The following is a 24,785-nucleotide window of genomic DNA, read 5'->3' as shown; positions in this document are numbered from 1 at the left end:
GCAGCAACCCGCAGGACCACCCCCTCCCGGGGGCACCTGAGAGCGGCGGCTGCGCGGGGGGCGAGCGGGCGGGGCGGCGGGGCCAGGCTCGGCCCTCACATGCGCGGCGCCGCGGGAGCCATTGGATGCAGCCGCGGCTGCGGGCGGTGCTGTCGGCCGCGGGGCCGGGCCTCGCCGCCGGCAGCCGGTGCTGTCCGTGTGCCGAGCCATGCGGGTGTGCGCTGCAGGGCGCTGTTAGGAGCTGAGCCCGCCCGGCCTGGCCTTCCCCTCCGCTCCCCTCCACGCTCGCATGGCAGTGGCGCGGCCGTGACCATCTCGGAGAAGGTCCGCGTCCCTCGGCCGGGCGGCTCTCGGGGTCTCTCAGCCCACGGGGCCGTCCCTAAGGCGAGGTGAGGCGGGCGAGGGGCCGGCGGGCGGGGAAGGATCGGTCATCGGCACCAACACCGGCACTGCCGCTTCTCCCTTCGTGCGCTTTGCCTTTCTTATACCCCCTTTCCTGCCCTCAGAACGGGTTGGCTGGCTGCGTTGCTGCCGCGCCGGTGTGCCCGGCGGAGCTGCAGGCGGGCCCCGGGTAGCGGTAGTAGCTGGCCGCGGTGTCTCCTCTTCGCGGTGTCCGAACGCGCCCGGTGTGCGGGCCGAGCGGCCAGTAACGGCTCCGGGGCCGGGAGTGAGGTGTGCTACCGGGAAAGGCGAGCGCCGAGCCCCCCTTCTGAGGCCGGGGATATTAAATGCATGTTGGGACTGCCTGCTGTGTGCTTTTCGTATGGGGTTATCTGCTCTGGCGCTGCACCACACGCAGATCGGAAGGACCTGAAGCGGTCAATAAAGCACATCTTCAAGAGGAAAACAGCCCTTGTCACAGAGAATCGTGTGGTTCGGCGAAGCACGTCTTCTCCCTTCCCCCTGCTCCCCAGGACGTGGCAACACCGACTCCTGCTCTTCGAGGATCCCTGAGCTTGCCACAGCAGCTCCTCTGTCTTGCAGCCTCCATTTCTCCTGTTACAAGTGCTGCCACTGCTGTTTAACACTATTTGAGGTACAGAAAGCTTGTGTCTTGCCCAGCATCCTTTAGGGAAGCTGGTCTGTGGTCAGTGGGGGGATGCAGGCTTTGCATTCTCAGCACACCAGCAGCCCGTGGCAGCTTCTCCTTTTGGGTGCTTCCAGTGTGTAAGAGCCATGAGGTAGGTTACTCAGACTTGAAAATGGAGGACGGTGGTGGTAACCAGCTTGTTGTTTGGTGAAATAAGTCTCAGCAGTGCTTCCTGTAATGGTGGTGCTGAAAGTGATGTCTTGCTTGGCTTAGCTGCTGGGGTGAGAGTGAAACATCTTCAGTGCTGGCTTTGGGGTACCTGCTGCTTGTAAACACTGTCAGTTTCAGCTTTAAGAAATAGTGTAGGGAAGTATTTGTTGGTTTTCTTTTTCAGCATGATGTTTGTCAGCCGTGATGGGAAAGGATCATCTTTTCTGTCTCTAAAAATGGAGATGGAGAATAGCCATGCCCCCTTGTCTGAGGGAGAGGGCTTTAGGATGTGAGAAATTTGCAGGAATAGTGCTGAGATTTCAATCCCACGGCTCTGAGCTATCAAAAAATCACTCTCATCCCAGATGAGATAGTTAAGTCCCTTTCTCTGTGTCTTTTTTTTCCTTCCTTTATTTTTTCCCCCTCCCCTTTTTGTGGTGGCAGAAGAAACCCCCTTTCTTGCAACTTAGAGCAATGATTGGTAGTACAGTTAGTGTTATGTTATTTGCTCTTGATTGCCATCTTAAATTAATTCACCAAGCCTTGCTCAGAGGCCAGGATCCTGTTCATTCTTTGTGATTTACAAATCCCCTATAAACCCTTTTATTGTTAGTCGAAACTGATTTATGAGGGCCTTGATCTAGGAATATGCTACCATGGCTATTTTTTTGGTGCTCCACACCATTGTCTCCTGTGTTTCTGAGCAAGCATTGCCTTTATAGTAAACTCATTAGGTGCTTTGCCTGTATCTTGCTTAATGTGAACAATACTTGTCTATTATGTTTGCTTTATCTGTTTTCTTGAACATATATTAGCAGGGAATATTTAAATAAGTACTGTTATTTGTGATCAAGATCACTTTGATAAAGATCCAAAGTTTACAAAGGCTAAATGAGGCAATGTGGGGAAGCGAGCAGCATTAAACAGTATTGTAAGATGCAGATATGCACAATAGATATCCATACGAGTCCTGACATCCTTGGGGGGAATGGTAATCTGTCCAGCCTGTTCAGACCTGGAGGAGGAATTCTAAAGCAGCAGCACCAGCAATGGAGAAAGTCTGCACACTGCCACCCCAGGAAGATAATTATTAATGGTAACAGACCTGTGTATTAACAATGCAAAAGAATGAAAGCACTCAGATGCGTGCTTTGGAAAGATCACCAACTGTATGTTGTACTAACACACGTAGCTGCACACTTGAACCAGAGTTCTTGTATTCCAGTTCTTTCCTAGTCCTGTGTTCCTGTCACCTCTGACAAGCCGCTCTTCAGTAGCAGTGGGTAGCTGGTGGTATGGTGATTCCACAGTGTCCTGTATGTGGACAGCTTCCTTGATTGTGTATCTGAGGAGTGAGAAAAAAACTAATGCTGTTGGCAATATGCTTGCAATAGATCCTGCCAGTGACAGGAGAATAGGAAAATAAAGGGTGTGTACACCCCTGTGGTCAAAAGCACTTGAGACCATGTGTGTTGTGGCTTGGTACAGTTTTGTGCTGAAATATCCCATCTTGAAGTCAGCTCTTTTAATTTCTCCAGGTCTTCCTGTTCCTTCTGTGTATTAAGGTGCCATTCAGAGTCTGCTGCAGCCCATATAGTAAGTGGATTTTGAATTGGGTCCTGTACCCCTGGCTGAGTTTCTTCTCCTCCTTGTATTTTCTGATGGCTCTGGCTGCTGTGTCAGTTCTCCCTTTTGCTGCTTGGGATGTTTTACAGACAGAATGCTGACTCAGTGCCTCAGCCCAACGTCTCCCTTTGTTCCTTTGCTTTTTTCCTGCACTGCAAAGAGAGGGAAGTTTTGGTAGAGGTACATGGGCACTGTGATTACTGGGGATGAATCAGTGTCCTGAGGCTTTTAATCAGTGCAGGGCCAGTGATGGCTGTTTTACTGAGTAGTTTGAGTCATATATGTCATTCAGGGAACCCAGTAAACTAGTTTCTCAACTGGATGCAAACAAAAGGGAGTTCTAGAGTTAGTATTTTACCAAATAATGAGCTCAGAAGGTTTTAAATTTGTTTTTAAAAAAAGCAATCTGTGTCTTCCAGTTAATTCATAAAATTGCTGTAGGTCCCTAAATATTCACGAAACACAACTAGCAGTATTTACATGATACTCAAATCTTCTTCTGTAAAGAGGAAAAAACAAAATGCATTGTTTCAGTTCCTGATGTTTAGAATTCTCCATTTCTTGCTAGTTGATATGAGACTATGCAGTTGTTTTTGGTTCGGTTTGGGGTTTTTTTTTCTTACTATTTATTCATTTCTTGTCTCTTTGTGCTGGAAAGATTACATCCTAGGGAAAAAAACCAAACCCAACAAAACCAAATAAACTCCAAAAAAGCTATTAAGAAAAATGGAACTCATTTCCCCCAGAAACCTTATACTTTAAGACTTGTTTGTTCTTTTGCATAACTGACATTTTAAATGCTTTTTTATTACAAGCAGTGAAAAGTCTGTGGACTTCACCATGTGAAGACTTGTGTACATGACTTATTTTCCTCACATGTATAGTCTCATGAGTGTGCATGCATGCATAAGGCTCTCTGGTGTCACAGTAAAGGTGCTCAGTCTTGAAAGGGTTTATTCTTGGCTGTGGTGTTGAGGTGCTGTGGGCCTAAGCGTGTATTTTGCCAAACAAGGACTGAAATACAGAGAAGGATGTTTGTGAAATGCAATTTTCTGGCAGCTACCAGCCTTAATTTTGTAAAAGTGTGTAAATATCATCTGTGTAAGTGTGTAAATTTAATGTTTCAAAACTATTATGTGCCTCTTACCTTGAGAACACTTTGAGCTACCTTTTTTCCCCTGAAGTTTGACTTGTTTGTATTTGGGATAGGTTTGGCTCAAAACCTTGTAGTCTAAGCAAATTGAGTGCAATTTTCGTTTAACTGTGTAACAAAGAATAGGTACTCATTGCTTGCCAAACACTTTTTCCCCTTGGAGATTCCAAACAAATTTAGGAAAGAGCAAAGCCAGTATTTCTAGTGCTTAACTTATTGAGAATTATCTTGGGTTTTGGCATGTAAAAAGAGAGAGTACGCCACAAGTTGGCACTTCCTAGTACCATCAGTAATACTAATTTCCACACCATCAATTTTAACTGACACTGCTTCAATCTTTGTCTCACCACAAATATCTGTAATTAAAAGAATTGAAGCTCTCTTCACTTCTGCATTCTCTTCAGCTCTGTTCTTCTAGTCTTGCAAGAACAGGTTCCTGTCCCCCTTCAGGAAATGGATAGGAAGAGAAGCTCAAAGACCTTCATGTAGCAGCTGCCAGAGTGTTCAGGGAGATATCCTTGGGAGGAGGAAGTTTGTGTTCTTGGGATCAAGCCAGCAAAATGCCACTTTTGCCCAACACTTGAAGGCAAGCACTGGTGTGGGAGGAGAGTGTGGCTGCACCAAGGACCTGTTTGTTGGCACTGTTTTAGAAGAAATACCTTCCCTTCTTCCTCCCCCTCAAGTATAAATCAGGATATGAAAACATGCTGTTCATGTAGTCTCAAAAATGTTGCTACCTATAATTTTCCTTCTTTCCACTTGAGCTCTTTCCTCAGAAGTGATTTGTTCTAAGACTGAAGGAGTTGCGATACTCGAGACTTCAGGAACAGTGATGGTGTAAAATACAGCCACCTTTAGAGAAGGAGAAAACTTATCTGTTCAGATTTTTTGTTTCAGAGATCCTTTTCTTGGTGAACATAACTGGTTAAGAAGCAGAAATAATAATCAGGCTGAAAGCGTGTGGCAGCCAGCAGTGGGTCAGAATAGCAATCACCTTCATTCACCATGATCCTGCATTTTGTATTGTGTGATCAATAGAAAAGAAATTGCCTGGTTCTTGTGACCTGCCTTGCTACTTGTTAAGAGTTTCAAAATACCTCTCTGTTCACAAGCGCAGTATTTGTCTGAGTCCCATCTTCTGACGATTTCTCCTGTATGTCGAGACCATGTGTGAGGCCGCCTAAATGCAGGTGTCCGTTGCTCTTCTAGGTGTCTTATCTGACATGGAGCTAGTAAATAGGATGAGACCTACAGCAACAGGACCCCTTCCCTAGATTCATTATGTAAAGATACACACAGGAACAAAAAAAAGCCAAGCACAAAGGCTTTTTATGGCCCTTACAGTGAAGCAGTGAGGCAGGCTCCTACCCGCCTCCATGCAGCCCAAGCCACAGGCAAGGTGCAGGGTTGTGGTTTGTTTTTTTTTTTTTTTGTTTGGGTTTCTTTCTCATTTGGACTTCATTCTTTACAAGTCAGCACTGAGATAAGCTTCTCTATAGAAGGTGTTCCTGATTGCCCTTGGGTTCTACAGAAGCCAGGGCTGCCACACCTCTAGTGTTTTCAAGTCTGGCCAATGCCACAGATCCACAGATACTAACATGCCTGCTAAAAGCAGCATTGTTTTTTTGGTGGACTTTGTTTGAAGCACTTTACTCTTGCTGCAGTGATTTTTTCCAATTTGGGATTATAGCTTTTAAGGAAAAAACAAGTGCATAGCATATGTGTATGGCTATGAAGTCTGAATATCTGCCTGGTCTTTGGCTATTGCAGAATATGAAGGAGACAAAACTTGCACACTTTGAGCTGGTGTGGGAACTTGTGTAAAGAGCTACCTCAGTGCAGGCTTGCTGAAGCTGTGTATGCTGTAGGTGGAGGCAGTTCTATAACCTTGCAGTACCTTAAGGTCAAAAGAAAAGCTGGTAAACCTGGAGAGATCTTTCATACATCTTGATGAGCGCACATGCAAAGTTGATTTTGTCCTATTTTGTCAACAGAAAATATAGTCTGTTGCCTGTCTCAAATGCTCTGATTGAAAACCCACGCTTATACAGTGCTGATTTGCTAATGATTGGAAATAACCTTTCGGTGCAAAAGCTTCTGTGAATATGAATATTTTATACAGAAGTATTATGCAATAGGCATTTTGTCGCCTTTGCAGTCCTGCACAGAGGAACATGGAGTTAAGCTGATGTCATTTGGTTTGTCCAATATAACTTTGTCTACTAAACCAATGCAAATGTCAGTGAATGATTAAAAAATGTCTATCTTGCATATTTGTACATAGTAGTTTGTGTACGCTTCGTGGAGAGGGAGGATTGGAATTAGTTTGGTCTGGCAGCCTGTTCATTGAAACTTGTAGTGAGAAGTGTGAAAAGCAGTGCACTAGCTTGCTTTGTTGTTTAAGCACCACTATGGTTACAAACACTTTCCACATGCATTAGCAATTGCCTTCATCATAGATGCACAGCGGAACCAGACTTCACACTTAATCTGACTGATGCTTAAAAATACAAACTGAGAAGTCTCCATACAGGGTTCCTCTCAATGGCTGCCATCCAGAAACTTTCATGGACTTGCTTTCTGTCTAATTAAATTAAGAAATAAAGCCTAAACTAACTAGCTTAGAAGAGGAACTGACAAAGGGAAATGAAACTTTTCATGCACTTGATTCTTTTAAAGTTTCATGTTTGCTGTTTCATAACCCGTACTAATTTCTTTGCTGTTTTTACCTCATTGGCATTATTATCAGGCAGAAAGGGAAGACTGGCTTGGTGATTTTGCTTCAGTCCATATCGCTCTGACAACAAATCTGTTGGCTTTTGAAACAAGGAAGTGGAGGAATGCAAATACACAAATGCTCGTGTGTACTGCAGAAATTGAGTTGGGTCATTGCTAGTGCCCTTATGGAAAGTGGGTAGGAAAGAGTCTAACAGGAGAATAATAGAAGAGTAGACTGAGAATGAGACAGAATTGTACTTATAATAAATCAGGAAAATGAATAATGCAGTTGTTTGGACAAAACTATTTCTAGTGGTTAAAATTTGTGGTTACACTTTGTTTATTTATCATGTAATTTGATTTAAGATGTACTTAGATTGAAAGGTGAATTTAAGACTGTCCTTGTTAACGTCAATCAGAGTAACCAGAGCAGACTTTAAAGAAAGGAGCTGCTGGGGCCAGAGTTGAAGGAGAACAAAAATAGTAGAACATGTAGAAAAGCCAGAAAATAAAACTATGAGAGGCATGCAACAGTGCAAAAGAAGAGAATAACAGTGTGGCAGAGGAAAGGAGGTAACAAGACGGAGATAAGTGTGAGTAAATATAAAAGAAAATCTTAAAGCATGGAGTTGTATGTGCTGTTCTGCATGTGGAAAGGATATGATTTGACATCTTCAAATGCAGGACTATAATGGTTGTAGTATAGATGAATGGCCAGGTCTGCAGTCAGCTTGAATGCATGTTGCAAATATAGACCCCTGTGTGAACTTAAGTATGCATTACAGGCACCTATAAACTTTACAGGTTGAACTGGTACGACTGTGGTTTCAGCTAAATGGTTTTGCACCTGTCGAATTTGTGTTGTAAAACCAGGGTCTGTCCACGTGCACAGCAGCCTGGTCACAACCAGTATGCAGCTGGGCAGTGAGGAACAAAGTGCTCCTCTGCTCTCTCTTGTGAATAAAGAGCCTTCAGTGCTCTGATAACTACTGACTTCTGTCACTCCTCCATGTTAATGTCTGATTGTTTACCTGCTTGCTGTCTGAACTTGTAAGATTTTACATTTTTGGCTTGCTATCTGCTAAAGAATGCAATACCAATGCTACCAGCAGTAGTCCCCACTCTTACTGCTTGTGGATCAAACAGCAGGTTAGCTATAGCCCTGGGAAATTGTGCCTGCTTGCCCAGCAAGGTTCAAGTTGTTATTGTCTTGTTTAGATTCTTGCTGTCTGCAACAGAAGAGAGGAAGTGGGGAGAAACTTGCACATAGCTCATGGAGAGGGGAAGAGGAGGTGGCCACAAAGGGAAGGAAAGAATTACAGGGAGCTGCTGAAATAAAGGGCTTGTTGGATGGCATGTGAAAAGCTGCAGTGAGGCTTTAGCATGGACAATGAGCTCTGCAGGGTGCACCAGTGGGATCCTGTGGGCTCCCATGGAGTAGGAGCAATGCCTAAGGTGCTTTCCAAAGGGACTGTGGTTTTAAGACCAGCTGGAGCAGATTTGAGCTTATCCTACTGATGAAAGGGAAGTCCTGCCTCCCTGCCCACTTGCCTGTGCCTTTGTCAGGCAGGAGGCTTCTCCCAGGCACACACCAGGGGACAGAGTGGGAATGTTAAGCAGCAGGGTGGCCACAAATCAGCTTAAGCTGATTGTGAAACCTCACTCAGCAGCAAGATCTGGTGTTTATATAGTTATGTTACATTGCTACTTCTGACAATGCTTCTGCAGTAGGTTTCTGGGCTGGTTTGGGGTTTTTCTTCTCTCTTGATGGCGTTTTTCCCGTGTGGTGGTTTGTTGTTCTTATGCAGCAAAAAGGGAGAAAGATGACATTTAACCAAAGTGATTGTCAAAAGGCTGTTGTCTGGGTGCTTAGAGATACATGTAGAACTGAGTTGTGTTAAACCTCTAGTGACTGGAACTGCCTCACTTATTTTATTACGTGAAGTTTTTTTCCCAGATCGCCACTTCTTCCCCAAAATACTGTGATTTCCCTCCTCCATTCTTTATAATAATTTGCTCTGTTAGTGTGTCATCTGATTTTTTTTTTTAACTCTGTGATCAATGATTGTTTCCATGTTAAATGCAGTCTCAATTAAGCACAACAGAAGTACTGTTTTCCTTAATGGAAAAGAGTTTTGGTCAAGTGAATGTACAGATGAAGGTGACTACATGTAGGCTACAGCATATAGGATGTGGCATTTGGAGGTTGCATGTATTGTGTGCCAAGTGCCTGGCTGTGATTCACATAAAATTGGTGCTGGGTGATGCTAACACTCCAGTGTAACTGGGGTGTAAATCTTTCCCTATGCTGAAGGGGCCTCAAAAATAGAGGATGAAAGGGAATGAGTGCCAGGAGGGACAAGGTTATAAGAGAAGATGTACATGTGCTCCGTATTTCATCTTCTTTGTAGCCACTGTGCCCCACACTGGCTCTGTAACAGTGGGTGTGTATTCTTGTGTCAGAGAAGATGTTTCTGGAGACATTGCTTTGTTTTAATAAATTGAGATTGTCACTTCAGAAATGGGAGGGAGAGCTGAAGGATGAAACATAAAGAGAATCCAAATGGGATTGGGAACATAATCCAGGAGCGTTTCAGTGACAAGAGCTGTGGGGAAGACTCCTTCACTGGTCTTGGCTCTGCCCAAGCATCTACTTATGCACTATTATGTTTTATCTGAGAATCTCTGCTTTAGGTAGAGTTTTTTATTATTTGTTTGTGGGTTGCTTTGGGTTGGTTTTAACCAGTGTCTTGCGAGTTTTTGTTTCTCTCCATCTCTCCTCCAGGTATGAGCCAGCTCATGTGCTCAGTCTGTTCTGGAAAGGGGAGGGTGGTGGTGATGAACTTCAGTCTTTCAGACTGATACAACTCTTGGAAACAGGTTCTCCTGTTCTTTCATGCCTTATGAAGCGTGGTGGTGGTGCTGTTTGGCCTCTGCAGACACCTTTCCTTAAATGCTGATGCATTTTCAAAAGGCACAGTCTTCCTCCTCTGGAGGTGGGACCTGCCTTTGCCTTCTGCTTTTAAAAGCTGCTTGTTGCTTTGGGGTGGCTGCCAAGGAGGGCTTGGAGGGCATGGTGACCTCTGCTTAAGCCCTTCTTACCTGGGTCTCTGACCTCGTGGATAATGATTACAGAAACACCCAAGGTGAATAGCCCTGTGGCTATTGAGAGTGTTTTCTGTCAGGGTCTGGAACATCCAAAGGTCTGTTTGAAACCTGCGTGCAATAGAACTATGTAAACTATCTAGGCAGAACAATTCTTCCCCCTTCCTTGTGTATTTAAAAGACTCTGAAAACTACAGTTCTGGTGATACATGCTGCAAAAAAGGGGTTTAGTTCTCTTGAATACTCGATCACCCCAAGCCATTTAAAGGTGGAAATTCTTTATGACGCATGTTTTATCTGTGTATTTGTCAGTGTCTTCCCTATCTTCCTTCAGCAGGAGACACCCAGGATAAGAAACCTGGCACAGCAGGTTCCTGCTGACCTTTAAAGTGTTCTCAGTGGAAAGCATGACACAGGGCTTGCTTCTGTGGGCTTCTGAATGCCAGCAGGGGCCAGCCCTGAAAAAGCCTTGGGAAATAAATTAGGAGGGAATTGTCTGTATGTGCTGGGGGGGTCTTTTTGCCTTTTATTGTGCAGTGCTTTGGGAGCAGCTTGAGTGGGTGCTTGTCACTGAGCACAGATCCTTATGGCAGAGCAGCTCACTGCTGGTGTGGAGGCAATGTGCTGGTACTACAGCAGGGGATGCAGCCCGTTGTCTCTGCTTTGAGTCTTGGCTGTGGAGCATCCCCACTCTCAGCAGTGTGTCAGCAGGGTGTAGTGGTTGGTGGTGCTAGGAATGGCTTGGGGCACAGCCAGGGCAGGAGAGGCACAGGAATGGCAGGGAGGCAGTGCTGGCCAGCCTGCTGTGCACACAAGAGTTCTGTGGAGTCATGCCTATTGCTAGGGGACTCATTTCAGCTATGAAGCAGCGCTGGTCTACATAGCAGCTTTCTGGGTGTTTGCTGATTGGAGGCAATTACTGTGGAATACTTGATCTGTAAGGAGGCATACTTAATAAGCAGCAAACTAAAATAAATACTCGTGAATTACCTGCTGGAGTCTGGCTGTTCCTTTTGCCGAGTGGTAGCTTTGCATCTGTGAGCTCTGCTCTGCCCTGGAGCCTCTGAGTCACTGGAGGTGAAGGCAGCCACGCTGTGGTCTTGGCTGGTGGAAGTGTTGGGCTAAAGGAGGAGAGGGAGGAATCGCAGTTCTTCCCCATTTTTGTCCATCCTAGGCATAGAGGTGTGTTCCAGAGGTTTTCCAGGCAGCTCAGTAAATCAAAGTGGGCTGCTTGCCTGGCATACTGCTGTAATGCAGCAATTCAAGCGTTGTCAAAGTGGTTTTGTGGAGCACGCACAATGTGCAGCTACCATGTCATTGGGATCTGATCTAGCTTTCAAGGTGATAACAGGGAAGCAGTAACATAGAAATAGCAGTGCCCTTGGTTAAGTTTGGATGAGCCAATATATTTAAGAAAATATGTGGGAAATGGCAGATTGATAGTTTGAGGAATTTCTGCTCTTCAAGAACAGGGCAGCTCATTTAGAGTGTTTCTGAAACTACTAAAATCAGAGTTTGCTCAGTCTTCCTCAGAGATCAGTGGTGAAAAGAGGACTGACATTCTGCTTCTGTGGCACATAGTGGCATTTCTCTCACACCTCGCTAGGGTCAACATTTTATTTGGCTGCTTTGACTCACAGCAGTTTGTTTTTATACAGGAAGAGTGCGAGGTGCTTGTCAAAATGAGAAAGTGACCATCAGCGCCTGGCTTGGTGTTACAGAGCCACCTGGAGCCAGCGCTCAGCCCAGCTGAAGCCGGAGGAGAAAGGAGGAGAAGCACAGCCTGATCAGGTACTGAGCCAGGAGTGGGTATTGTCTAATGCAGAGTTGATGGGAAGCTGTGAATTAGTTACAAAAACAGGGTTCTGGTCCTTAGAAAGTCTTGCTAGCATGTGTGATAGGATGGTGGGCCAGTAATGACAACTGCATCATCTGTGGCCTGGTATGGGTGGGTGCATACTGTATGGTTGAGTTATGTGACGTACCTGAGGTAAACATAAATGCAGTTCTGTTTTCTAGGGTATTTGATTTACATGTGTAATGTGCAGTACAGCTCAGTCTGTGTTTGCTGATACCTGTATCCAGGCTTCATGTGAGTTGGAAAGAATGGACTAAGAATACTCTTAACAATTGTTTCAATGTCAAAGAGCAATTTGATTTCTTGAGGAAAGAGTTTTTCCTCAGCTTTGTTTCTTCTAGCAGGGAGATGTAAGTGCCAGCTTTTGAGGGGCACGTTATGTGGCAACTGTAAGAGCACAACAAAGTAACAGACTAATCGGTTTTAAGACAAAACCAGCTGTCAGCTTGGTAGCTGTGTTTTTATTTGCTGAGATTTCCATAAGCTGTTCCTGGAAACAGGTATTTATTCTTGCACACACATCTTCCAGGTTGTCATACTTCAGGAGACTTAGTTCATCTGGTTGTATGAAGAGACTCATACAAGGTCAAGGTTTTGCTTTATTGTACTCAAGTTATTGGTTTTTTTTTTCCTTACGTAACTGTACTTTCCAGTTTATGTGGAACTCCTGCTCCAAGGACCATGTCTTGAGAAGGCTTGTATGCACCGTGATACATTAATGAAAACAGGGATAGTACTTATGCTGAGTGCTCATATAACACTTGGGTTGGTAGTGGCCCACAGTTCATTTCTAGAGGGAAGCATTCTTTGAAGAGGCACAGTATCTTCCACCTGAAGTGATGCTTTCTCTCCAGAAATACCAGCATCTCTCTGAATTTATTAGTCACATTTTAATGTTATTTTTTATTTATTGACCCAGGTGGAAACAGTGGGGATTTGTGCACATGATATGTTCAGAAAAGTATTCCTTACATTCTAGGGGTAATTTCCAGCTCTGATTTGATCTTTCCTTGTGTGCTTATAAAAGGGAAGTTTTTTTCTAGCTTGGATTGAGAACCCTTCACTTCTTTGTCTTTAGAAATAAGAATTGGCATTTATTTGAACAACTAGCTTCCTGCTTCCCAGGGAGGAGATAGTGGCTCATTCACCTGCAAACATCCCTCCTGTGGAGAGTGTTTGCTGGGGAATTAAAGGAAAGCTAGCAGCTACTAGTAAAATACAGCACAGTAGGATGAAGAGGGATTTTTGAAGCATTACTAGGAAATTCATGGCTTTATGCAAGACCTTATGGACTCCGCAGACAAGCTGACCTAAATTCTGCAGCCAGACCTTACTGGTTTCTGCATTGATGTGATGTGGCAGGCTAAATAACCTGCAGCCAGATCTGTTTTGCTTTGTTGGATGGGACAGAGAAGATTCATATTTGAGTAGAAGCACAAACTGGGAAGCCTTTATAACTGTACTGACTCTTAATCTTTTCTTGTTGTTTTCTAACACACATTTTGCTATTCTTGTGTACTTCTCGTGTAGTCAGAATGAGCATCCTTATAATGCAGACTCATCGAGAAGAGTGGATGTGTTCTTTTACTTCTAGATGGGGAAATACATGAGTGGTTTTACTCAGAGAGGCTTTTACAGATGTTTTGTAGTTGAGAGATAGGTATCACCATTTCCTTGCTAAAACCTATCTTATCAGTAGTGAAACAGTTAACCTAGCTGACAGTCATGTCTTGTGGGGGGAGTAGGGTTAGTATCTAGTTGATATAAATGGCATTGCTAGCACATGTTTTCAGTCAGTCTGTTTCTTACGATTATACATCACACACAAAACACTGTGTAAAAACTCAAACAGAAGAGGCTATGTCACATGTATCCAACTAAAACTGGTCAGTCCTACCACTGAATTCTACTGCTGTTACTTCTTGTAATAGAATTGTGACTTTGCAGTTTAGTTTCTGTTGGCACAAATGTGGTGTGATGGCAGTTAGTGCTTCCTCCTTTTTGCTGTAGACATAAACTAGACTGATGCAATGCGCTGCTTTGCCTTCACCCCTCCTGTATGCCCAGTTACCCAGTCTCACCACTTCTCCTGGGGTGCTGCTACAACTACAGCAGGAATTTTTCTGCTGGTGCTGTTTAAGCTGGATCCTAAGAAAGAAACATTTTATGCAGGCACGAAGATTTAGCAGCCACTCAAAGGACTTTTGCAGTGAGGTTTCTGCTGGTGTGGTTTGGAAGCAAGAAAAAATACTGATCTTGGCTGATGCAGCTATATCAGCAAGATGTTAAAAGTATGGATAGGGGCTTTCCCGGGCAAGTGTTCTGGTCTGGTTACTGTAATGGAGTGAGTGTGTATGTGTGTATGTGTGTGTATATATATATATGTATATGTATGTATATAATATTTGCCTGGAAACCTTTTTCGTGGGAGCATAAGCTTTAAGCTCTTTTGATTTGTTTAGAGGAATTTCTGCAGCTGCAGAACCCTGAAGCGCCAGGGGAAATAGTGATATCCTCAAACAGAGCTGGTTTATTTTAGATCATGTTTCACTGATGTGCTTTTGGTTTGTTTTAAGAACAACTTGTCTGTATAAGCTATTTGCTTACTATGTGCACGTAATAAGCAGCAATGGGATGCCAGGCATGGCAGTGGGGTTGGAGAGCAAGGGCTGGCTCACCCCTGTGTGTTCCAATGCCAGGCACAGTAATTAGAAGTTTATTAATTGACAATAAATTAGAATTCATTTCAATCCTCCCCCAACCAATAAACCAGTTATTTTTTTGCTTGCAGCAGTGTTATTGCCAAGGCTGCCTCAAGGCAGAAACAGGTTTTTTGCTTAGATGTAGGCATAGATGGCATTTTGACTACTCTTTTGCAATGAAAAGGACTTCTGTGTGTCTTGCTCCAATGTTACAGTTTTAATGTCAGCTTATCTTCTCTTCCTTCCTGTCCTCCCAGCAGAATTTTCAGTGTTAACTTTAGATACAGAAGCTGGAAAATACCCCTACTCTGGTGTTATGTTTCTCCACTGCTTTTGCTCCCATATTTCTTTGCCTGGACAGGAGACTTGTCCGAAAAGCCAATCCCCACAGCCACATGTCCATGAGTGTTGTTGTTTCCAGCCAACTTGTCCTCCTGCAAGCCTGACCCCAGTCAGAATTCAGTGCTCTCTTTGAACCGTCAGTGAAGTAATGGCACAGGGCATGTTTCCATGTGTATAGACCTGTTTTCTACTGGATGTGTACCAAATTCAGTATGCTGTGGTAATCTTAGCTATGTGTTTTGACACAATATGATGTTGTTTTGGAGTATTTACCTGTGCTCAGTTCTTGACTGAAATCTCAGAAAGTATGTTTTGGATAGATGGGAAGGGATTCTCAGTGTATGGTCACTCCCTCAAGCTTTGTACATGGTCTTCAGTAGGTGATGCCCTCTTGAGTAATGTGGCACCATCACAATGTAACTGTTCTCTTAGAGCCTGGCTGTGAATGCCGGAACACCAGATCAGCATAGTGAGGTTCAGCATTAAAGGGTAAGGTATGCCCATCCTTGACCATACCTGATTTGGTTTCACAGGAAGGTGAAACACTTCCAGCAATTGACAAACCACAGAAGGGATTAGGCTTGGACTGGGATAAGTTCACCATTCCAAGACCTGGTTTTCCCTGTGTAGATGGGCCTAACATTGTCTAGTATTTGTAGCACAGTATGTAAAGAACATACCCTAAGAAGTTGGTGACATTATTGCCTGATGCCTCAGACAGTCAAGATGGGGGGGTGGTGGGTGTGGAAGAGTGAGATTTGCAAGGAAAAAATGAACAAATAGCTCTTTGTTGCCCAGTGATTTTAGTGCTGCTGTGGTTTAGCTGTTATATTGTGTTACTGTCCTCAGCTTTTTATGAGCCTCTCCTAGAAAAATTTGAATTTCAATAAATAATACATTTCTCTAGTTGTACTTATTATTTCAAGTGTTAGAGTTTGCTTGCAATTATAAAATTCTGCTTCCTCTGGTGTTTGAATATATGAAATCCTGGCCTTTGTTGCTGAGCAATAAACTCCCAAACTTTCCACTTATTTGACTTTGCATTTCATGAGGTAGCTCTTGGTCAGTGTATTATTGGAAACTGCGGAAAACTTTTCTGTGCATAATTGGAATTGATTTGATCAATAAGGCATCAGTCTCATTCCTGTTCCCTGAAGTCTTATGTTCTGCAGGATCTGGGGGAAAAACAAGTTGATTGGTGATAACTTACAGTCAAGATTCACAGCAATGCCAATATTTCCTTTTCCAGCTGAGGGAACGGGACAGGAAGTTGCAGAGAAGCTCTGCAGGGCTTGGATGAGTGTTTGGGAAGGCAGAAGTGGGTGGTCATGGAGCAGAGAGATATTAGAAGGGACAGCAGTGTGGAGCAAAAAGCATGGTTAATGTGTTAATGTTATGGGAATGTGTTGGTCCACTTCTGGATTGTGCTGTCTTGGTATGTGTATTTAGGCTGAGACAGTCTGGGCTAACTGGCTGTCAGCTTGGTAAAATTATCAGGTTGCCAAGAACTCCATCATCTAAATATCATTTCAAATTTATGGCACATTTGTCCACCTTTAATGTGGCTAATTTAAGGTATGCAAACATACTTTTTAGCGCTCTGCCTGCAGTCTCTCTCCCTACAACTCATGTAAATGGGTTTGGTTTGGTTTTGCATTCCTCCTCTGTCTCAACCAGGATTCAGTCTGAAGCCAGCAACTGAGAAACATACTCTTTCACTAAAAGGGTATGTCTAGGTTGTAGGGAACGGGAAAATGAGAAATGGAGCACTCATCCATAACCATTCACTAAAGCTTATTTCAACAGTCACTTCTGTCTTTATTATAATAGCTGGAGCTGTGCCAGACTGAAAAGCCCCAAACTTGCTTTGCTTTGACTTTAGCTGGATTTTACATGTAATATTTTAATGAGGTAGAGCTACTTCTGTTTTCCTTGTATCCAAGCATATCGCTGGTAGAACTCGGGTAGGATTTTTCTGCAGTGTCACTGAGTTTCTTTTACTTGTGTGGGTTGCTCACATAGCTGTTTCAGTGGGAAGACAAACACTTGAAATAGAAAAATATGATGAGTCAAAGGCTTTCAAGTATTATGCATATATCCTCTACCTTGCATACTGAAGCCCTGACCTACTTGAGGCCTCTAGGTACTTCTGTAATGTAAGTGTTGACAATGATAAACAGTGTCTGGTGGAGTGATTCAGTGCGCAGGAATACCTGAAAATAGGAACTTCTAATCCTTTCCCTAAAATGAGCCAGTGTCAAGGTTTCTGTTCTTTTGGGAGGGGCTGGACATGGTGCTTCTGGTCAGTGTATGCTGGCATGCTAGTCAGTGGCTAGCACTTTGTTTTAATACTCATCAGCAAACTGATATTGATGGAGGTGACTTATTTGACCTGCTTTTCACTGTATATTTGCTGTAGTAATTCTTTGAGTATGTGTATTATTTATCTTTTCAGAAATAGTCAGTATAGCAGGAAAAGTCCCATTCACCACTAACATCTGAAAACAACAAAAAAAGATCAGAAGACCAGAAAGATAGCCTCTAAACAACATCAAAATCAGCTTTATTGTGATTGAGGAGAGAAATGCTTGCAGCCAGTGGTGCGTGCTAAGGGGAAGAATGGTTCTGAAAACCTGATGGTGATCTTTGATTTTTTTTAATGAGGGCAAATAGTGTATTCTCAAAGTAAATGCGGAGCATAGTTACTTAGTAGTCCTTATAATATTAAATGGCTGAGTTTCACAGCTTGTCACAAAAGGCCTTGGAGCTTATTCTTGGCTTTCTGGTTAGTCTGATGACAGATGATGGAACTAGGCAGGCTAAAGGGTCATGGCATTTTAGAAAGATTCTCTTAAAAATAGCTCAATGACCTTTTAGTGTTGGAGGTACCCCCAAGATAAGCTGTTTCTGAGTGATCAGAGGCCAGAGATGTGAGTGTTTCTTGATTTTTCTTGCACCAAACATTAGATAGATGTGGATAGGGTTAAAAGGTTATGTGAATTAGCACTGGTTGAGAATGTTCTCTGAAGTTTGAATGGGTTAAACTGATGTTTCTTGACACTTTTTTTTGGACTATCATCTCCCATATTAAAAGTGTAGTTAGGAGATGGGCATGTGTTCATTTTGAACAACTGGAGGGCACATGAGGAATGTGCATCTTGTTTTCAGAGCAATCACAGACTAGTCCTTGGGAGCTGACTCACTGCTATTTTGTAAGCTGGTTTTGCCTTCCTTTCATGCTGTTCTGCATTTTTCTGTTCCCTAATCCATAGTAATTTAGATACCAAGTATGCTGGTGTCAGCCTGCTTCCTTGAGTGGTTATCTTATTCCCATGTGCATGGTGCATACTTGGCTTGATTTGACAGTAGCAAACATCATTTTTGATAGTTTCATTTTTTTCTAGTTGGCTTTTCATTGAATTATGGCACAAAGGCACTTTCCATGCAGCTCTGTAACATGAGCATTAATAGATGGTTATTTGAGGTATTGTATTTAGTCTTGTTTTACTGTCTCACTTGTATGGGCTTGTTTTCAGTTCTTTTCCTATGCTATGTTTGAGACTTTCCTGAATTTCAGGTTTATTGACTTGTTTTATTTGCATTTTAACTGAGCTTTGCTATTGGATTGCCATGGTAGGGTAGGACTGGGAAAATGCCCCACTGGAAAGGATCAGAGGGAAGGCCACAGCTCCATGCAATTTGAGCATTCAACTTCCTAATAATGTAGCACACCTTGAGTAATGACACCGTATTCCACAACTGACTTTCAGAATCACTTAAATTTACTCTCACACCTTTGTAACGTTTTAGTTGTGGCAGGTCAGGTATTTTCCTGCAATTGAGAGTAACTTTTAATTACTTTCTTTGAGTTGGACCCATTTTTATTTAATGTTTTTCTAACTGGCAGCTTAGGAGGAGGTAAAGTGCCAGAAATCCAGCACTGTTGTCATTCTTATTTTCTGACTAAAAGCTTTGCTGAGAAGAACTGTGCAACCAATGTGTAAATCAAACTCCTTGGAGAGGCTTACCTAGCATTTCTTTATAGCTATGCCAGGTTAAAGTCAGAAGGTCTGGTTGTTTTAATTGATGCTTTTACAACACTCATGTGGCTGGAAAACTGACAAGAGTCATGTGAATTTCATGTTACTTCTGTGTGATTAAAATCAAGGGCAGCAGCGTGGGCTGCTGCTAGAAATATTCCCATGAAAACCATATGGGAGAGACAAACCAGCAGAGACTGTTTTTTCCCCTGTTCTTCCTATCCTACTGTAGGTCTAAGGCTGAACATAGGGAAAAATGGACACAATTTTCATGGGCAAAGGTGGAGTGATCCCACTTTTCATGACATTAGCCAGGAGGTTGCGGAGAGGGGAGAAACAATAGGAAGCTTTTTCCTGTGGAGTTTCACATATGACACTGGTTAAGTGGGAGCCTGATAGGAAGGCATGGGGCTGGTAGAAAGGCAGCACCTTCTCTGGGAGCTGCTGGACTTCAGCCTGGGTGTTCCTGCAGGAAACTCCACCCTCTTGTTCTATCTCTGTCTGGTAGGTGTTCTAAGCCTTGATGTCGTCCTCTTGTTACTGCTGGCAGAAAGCTGCATGTGTGGGAGATATGTAAATGTGTTGTAATGTTCCGATATAATTTTAGTGCAGGAAAAGAGCAAGCTCTGTACATGGATATTGCCAACTGAGCTCCAGTCTTGCAGCTTAGATGCTTTAATAGAGCTGTTAACTCTGGGAAGAGGTTTACAGGGATGTGGGATATAGGATCAAGTTCTTAATTTTGTAAGCTTACAAAGCAAGCCATGCTTCCATAAAACTAAATTCCTTTACTGTCGGTACTTTACAGACCATAGAAACTGTCTGTATTGGTATAACAGAATTTGACTGTTTGATGGCATGATTATTGAGGATTGAGGATGTGAATTCTCTCGTTTGCTTGCAGTGCATAATGTCACTAGGAGAATACTGGCTTTGCTAAGAGTAGCTGGAGTGGGCTTTACCTTTTGTTTCTCTCAATGTAAAAGTTCTAAATACTGTTTTGCCATAAGTGGGGCTGGTTTTGTGATTTTCTTTCAGGCTCAGTGAGACGTGATGCTCTTGTGGGAGAGAGAAATGAACCCCTACTAAATCCTTTCTTGTATGCAGGGTTAAGTATTGCACTCAGGAGGGTGATGTTCCAGTGGAATTGCAGTCTTCTCATAACGATTTAGACTTTGATAAAGAAAGTGGATGAGTCATTGCAGGGAGTTGATGGCTGAAAAGATTGATTAATAATTAATTTGAAACCAAGGCCTTTCCTCTGTGCCCAGCTTTCAGCCATTCAAAAGATCATCAGATTCCCCCACGTAGCATAGCATTTGAGTACTATGGACATGTTTGTTTTGATGTCTTTCCCTGGACTGCAGATACTGCCTTTTTTTCCCCTTCTCTTTGCTTTTGCTTACACATTATTTATAGAGATATAAATGTCAAATTTGGCTCAAACGTTTGGATGAGGTTACAACACTTGGAAAGAGCCAAATGTTGCCATTATTTTAGTGTGGGTGCTAGTGGTAATTATAGTTGCTTCATAACCTTTTTGAGTTGTAATGGTTTACTAGATGCTTCATGGGTAAAAGTATTCCAGTTTTCCAGTGTTTGTGTGCTTGTGTGTGCATGTGCATTTGCTTTTCCTCAACAGGTGTTTGTCAGTCAAAGCCTTTTATTTTTACAGGTCTGTGTTTGAGCTGGGTGTCCAATGGGAAATGCAAGGTCCATGGTGCCTTTTTGCCTCTATGCTGGGATAGTGTTGGAAGTGAAAAATGCTGCAGACTGCAGTGTGGCTCTGAAGTGATGACTCAAAACTGGCCCTCTGAATTCAGTTAAATCAGCATAGATGATCTCTGTTTGAGGAGTTTTTCAACTGCAGTAGGCCCAAGACAGGAGATCAATCAAAACCAGCTCATGAAAGACATGGAAGCTGCAGCAACCTTTGAAATCCTTTAATATGTAAATAGCTACCCTCTGAGTGTTCCTCTCTGGGGCAGATCTTTGATACAAGGTAGGTCTTGTGGCTCTGATCCTGGAAGAGGTAATAAATTGTTTTGTCTTTTTGTTATTTAAAACCATGCTATGTGCAGCCCTGTGCATTTTTTTTGGTGCTGAATCTTGACTGCTTAGTGCATTGTGAATATATGTCACAGCATTTGTTTGCTGACAGCATGCAAAAAGCTACTGTAACCTTTCTCTCATTCTTATTTATTCATAAGCATGAAGGGGGAATGAAAATGTATAATTTTAACTTGAGCTGTCACTATCATTTATAATTTAAACCTGGAACGCATCACATTTTCAGCTCCATGGTCATCTTGGTCATTAAATCCTGAATTATGGCTCGGCTATAGTGTTCTGATCAGTCTCCTCTGAAAAGGAGATGGCTGTCAGCTATTTGGCACTGAGCTGTAGCTACAACCTTCTGGTGTTGGTGTTTGTGACAGTATGTTTTGTTAGATGTGGAGGGTGCAGCAGCTGAACCTTGCACTTCTCAAGGCCTGAGCCTGTGAAGAGTTCTCTAACTTTACCAGCTTGCAGATAGCAATACACTTTGGCCTACTTTAACTGTGATCTTTAATTTGCCTTACTCAGAAGTTAAGATTTAGTTACACTAAAACTGCTGTATAAATTCTTCAACATTTACCATGTGGTACAGAGTTACCATTAGTAGGGCTTTTAGAGTGGGAGAGGGTACAGAACTGCTTTAAAAGGATAGCATTGGAGTTACACTCCAATTAGGTTTGTAAGAAGAGATTGCTTGACCTTTGTAATAAAACAATCCTCTTGGCACAGAATATGGAAGGGGAATGCTTTTTCTCTTTAATTTCTGTTAAAAGGATTGAAAGTGGGCAGTGTGGAGATGATGAAGAAACTCTTGCTGTAGGAAAGGATGTGCAATGTTGTTAAACTAGACCTCCCTGAATGCTTGTCTTACTCAAGTCAGACCTCCGTGGGTAAATGTCATGTGCAGAACTGGGTGTTCACTTGCTGGGTGGTAGAGAGAGGACAACAGGCAAACTCTAGAGGGGTGCTGGGAAGAAGTGGATGATTTCATGGTTTCAAGTAGATGAAACTTGCTCTGGTGGCAGTAGGGGCAGTGGAATTTGATAGGAAGTGGGAAGGGAGAAGGATATGTGTGACTAGGGTGATCCTTCATGTTGTGGAAGGAAGAAGCAGAGTCTGGAATTCGTAGACCTGACATTTTTGGATGTGTGAAGTGAGCCAAAGGAAACTGGTAGGTGTTGAGACATGACTGATTTGCTCCAGTTTGTAGAGTAGGTGTGGACAGAAAGACAGCAAGAAATCACTGGGCTCTGGTTTAACATGAGAGGAAAAAAATTGTGCAGCTGTACTGGTCAGAGGGAAATGTCCCAAGACACCCTGGCCTTACGCTATGTCCTGGCAGTGTAGCTGTGTTCAGTTCACAGCTCCAGAAATGCTGCTCTGAATTCCTGCCATTGGAAGGAAACCTCCTAATGCAGAGAAGGACCTAACCAGAAATAGTTGCAGTTACATTTGTTTTTCCTGTGGGATCACTGCAGAAGCCCTGGATGGATGAGATAGGGGGCAGAGATGACCAGTTTCCTCTAGGACTTAGTTCTTCCTACTCACAGACTTGCCTGTAGAGGAAGACTTGTGGGGTGAGCATTGATGTTGAAAGGGATTCTGTGGTGGAGCGGGTGGATCTGGTTGTTGAAACTTGCCCTAAGGAGCAGGGCTAGCCTTCTATCCTTGGTCCAGAACATGTAAAGCAAGAGTCAGCATACACAAAGTATGTGGCTAGGTAATGCTTTTGTATTAAACTTTGTAAGAGTGTATATCTGCTGCTAATGGCTTCACTGCTGAATAGGTGAGATATGAGATTGTTTGGAGTTGTTTTTCCCTTTCTGTTAAGATGAACTGGAAGTAATCCCTCTAGGTTTTCAGGCTTGGCCACTATTACTTGTCATGTGGTGTCACATCAGCTGAGGGCTCTTCAGTCACTAAGCCTGCTTGGCTTTCCTGACACTTGCCTTTCTCCTAGTCTTGTCACAATCCTTCCATCATTAGACTGACTTCTCTTGTACATTTTGGTTATGGGGGGTAACAAAGCCTGTGAAACATAACTATCCATAAAAAAGAATGCTTTGCAGTATTCTCCCAGGTTTTCTAACGGGGTCATTTTGCATGTGTACACTTGCATTAATAGTAGTTGTCTTCTAGTTAATAAATACAGTGCTCTGTGAAAATAATGGGTTATTAGGATTGGATGGATTCCTACAGTGCCCTCAGTGCTGCAGCTTTCACTAGCTAGCTGTGCCTTTGCTTGTGTGCGCAGCAGAGTTGTTTACATATTAGGAATATGCTAGAGGCAAGGAGAAAGGAACAGCTTTAATGTGATGCAGCTTAGATGCTCTGTGGGGGAGGCCTCGAAATTGTTCATAACAGGATCAAATGTCAATCAATGTTTCAGGAAGAATAAAGTTACTGTTTATGAGAAAATTGGAGAATAGTAAATTACATGCTTTTCAGCCATCTTAAAGCCATCTATTTCTGATCCTGTCTAGGAAAATGTCCCTCTCCTGTGGTTATTCTGAGCCCTAGAGTATCAGTGGTGCCTAGTAGAAGAATCTATCCAGACCACTCCTGTTTGGCTCCAGCTGCTTCTCTGGAATGCCTTTGGTAAAGAAACAAAATGCCAGCTTCTTTCAGCTCTTCCATGGAAAGCCTGGTGATCATATTGTTGAAGGGTGCTGCAGGAGCATTGTGGCTACTATTAAATTTGGGGATTGAGGGATTTAGTGGCTCCATAGAATAAGAAAGTAGTTACTCCAACTTCAAATTATGCACATGAGAAAATGACTTATCTCTAATTTCAAGGTATAAAAGCTGGAAGGACAGAGAGGAAACAGCTAGAGAGGACTGGAAAAGAAAACAGCTGAAAACCTCCTCCTCTCCCTCCAGAGCTATTTTTTGTCAGTGACAGAGAACTGTGGGATGAGCAAAGCAGATCTGTATCTGCAGCAGGCTGTGTGGCTCTGATACGAAAATGTATCCCCAGGATAAAACAATGAGAGCTGGGCTCATCTAAAATAAGGGCATCTATCTGCTGGATCTGAACCTGCCATTCCTGTTCCAGGCTACTTTGTGTTGTGTTCAGGTGATGCTTGAACTCTTACAACAAGGGACTTTCACACTTTGTGTTAGACTGTGCCCCATGTCAGCAGGCTGGGGTCTGCGAAAGAGCTTGTGGAGAAATGATAGGGACGGGGAGGGCAGGAACAGAGAGGGATCTTGGAAAACTGTGTCAGAATAAGAGGCTTTTCAACCTAATGCTGAGGTGCCTGTTGGAAATCCTTCTCTAAAATAAGCCTGGCAAATACACAATCCTAAATTTATTTACCAGCATTCAAGCTTTTCTGATTGTGTGGTTTCTTGCATTCTTCTTGGGATGGTTTGGTGCTGAACCAGCATCCTGATTTGTTGCGTTGTCTGGGCCTGTCTCCTGAGGGAGATGTTTTGGACAGTTACTCCTGAGTAAATCCTGTGTGTGGTTCCAGAGTTAAGGGCTTGTCTTCACATGCCATTGAGAAATTATTTAAGTCAGCTGAAGGTATGACTTTAAAGTGGATTGCTTCAATTGCCTTATGTCTGTGAGGGAGAGTAATTGAGAGTCACTCTGGTTTTGGCAAAGAGTGTCTGAAGAGGGTCTCAAGCAATTTAATCAATCAGTTCTTTAATTTGTATGGGTTTTGTCTCTTAAATAGCAATCCAAAGGGCCTTATGCAGAGAAAGCCTCAAAGTGAATTATGCTATACAGGGAAGCTGTTTGTAAGGATTTGGGAGGGTTTATGTGGCTGCAGATATATTATTTGTCAGGAATAGCACTTGCATTTTAAAGTCACTCTGTACTTTCATCTGAATTTAATATTCAAACTCTGCTAACCTTAAGCAGAAGTTACGAGAGGAATGTGAACTGACTTTGGTCTTCGCAGTAGACCTTTGAAACACTGCTGTGGCATCTTAA

At 43.1% G+C, this 24,785-nt stretch overlaps 1 protein-coding gene across 5 annotated transcripts in view; it reads left to right on the top strand.

Moving 5' to 3' along the window:
- Positions 1 to 176: 176 nt before the first annotated feature.
- Positions 177 to 24,785, top strand: part of LRRC8D (leucine rich repeat containing 8 VRAC subunit D) — a 48,481-nt gene continuing 23,872 nt past the window's right edge. Inside the window, exons 1-2 of one of the 5 annotated variants that reach the window (XM_034063934.1) lie at positions 177 to 389; positions 11,501 to 11,633. The gene's annotated coding sequence lies outside the window, so the exon portion shown is untranslated. Of the gene's footprint in view, positions 390 to 446; positions 1,037 to 2,800; positions 2,837 to 11,500; positions 11,634 to 20,630; positions 20,787 to 24,785 lie in introns of those variants that run through there. The other 4 variants (XM_005143581.4, XM_031044188.2, XM_034063935.1 and 1 more) reach the window with 4 other exon arrangements.

The sequence above is a fragment of the Melopsittacus undulatus genome, chromosome 6 (assembly GCF_012275295.1).
Source record: "Melopsittacus undulatus isolate bMelUnd1 chromosome 6, bMelUnd1.mat.Z, whole genome shotgun sequence".
NCBI classification, from domain to species: Eukaryota; Metazoa; Chordata; class Aves; order Psittaciformes; family Psittaculidae; genus Melopsittacus; species Melopsittacus undulatus.
Note: the sequence above shows the minus strand (reverse complement) of the source record. Positions and strands in the feature narration are given on the sequence as shown.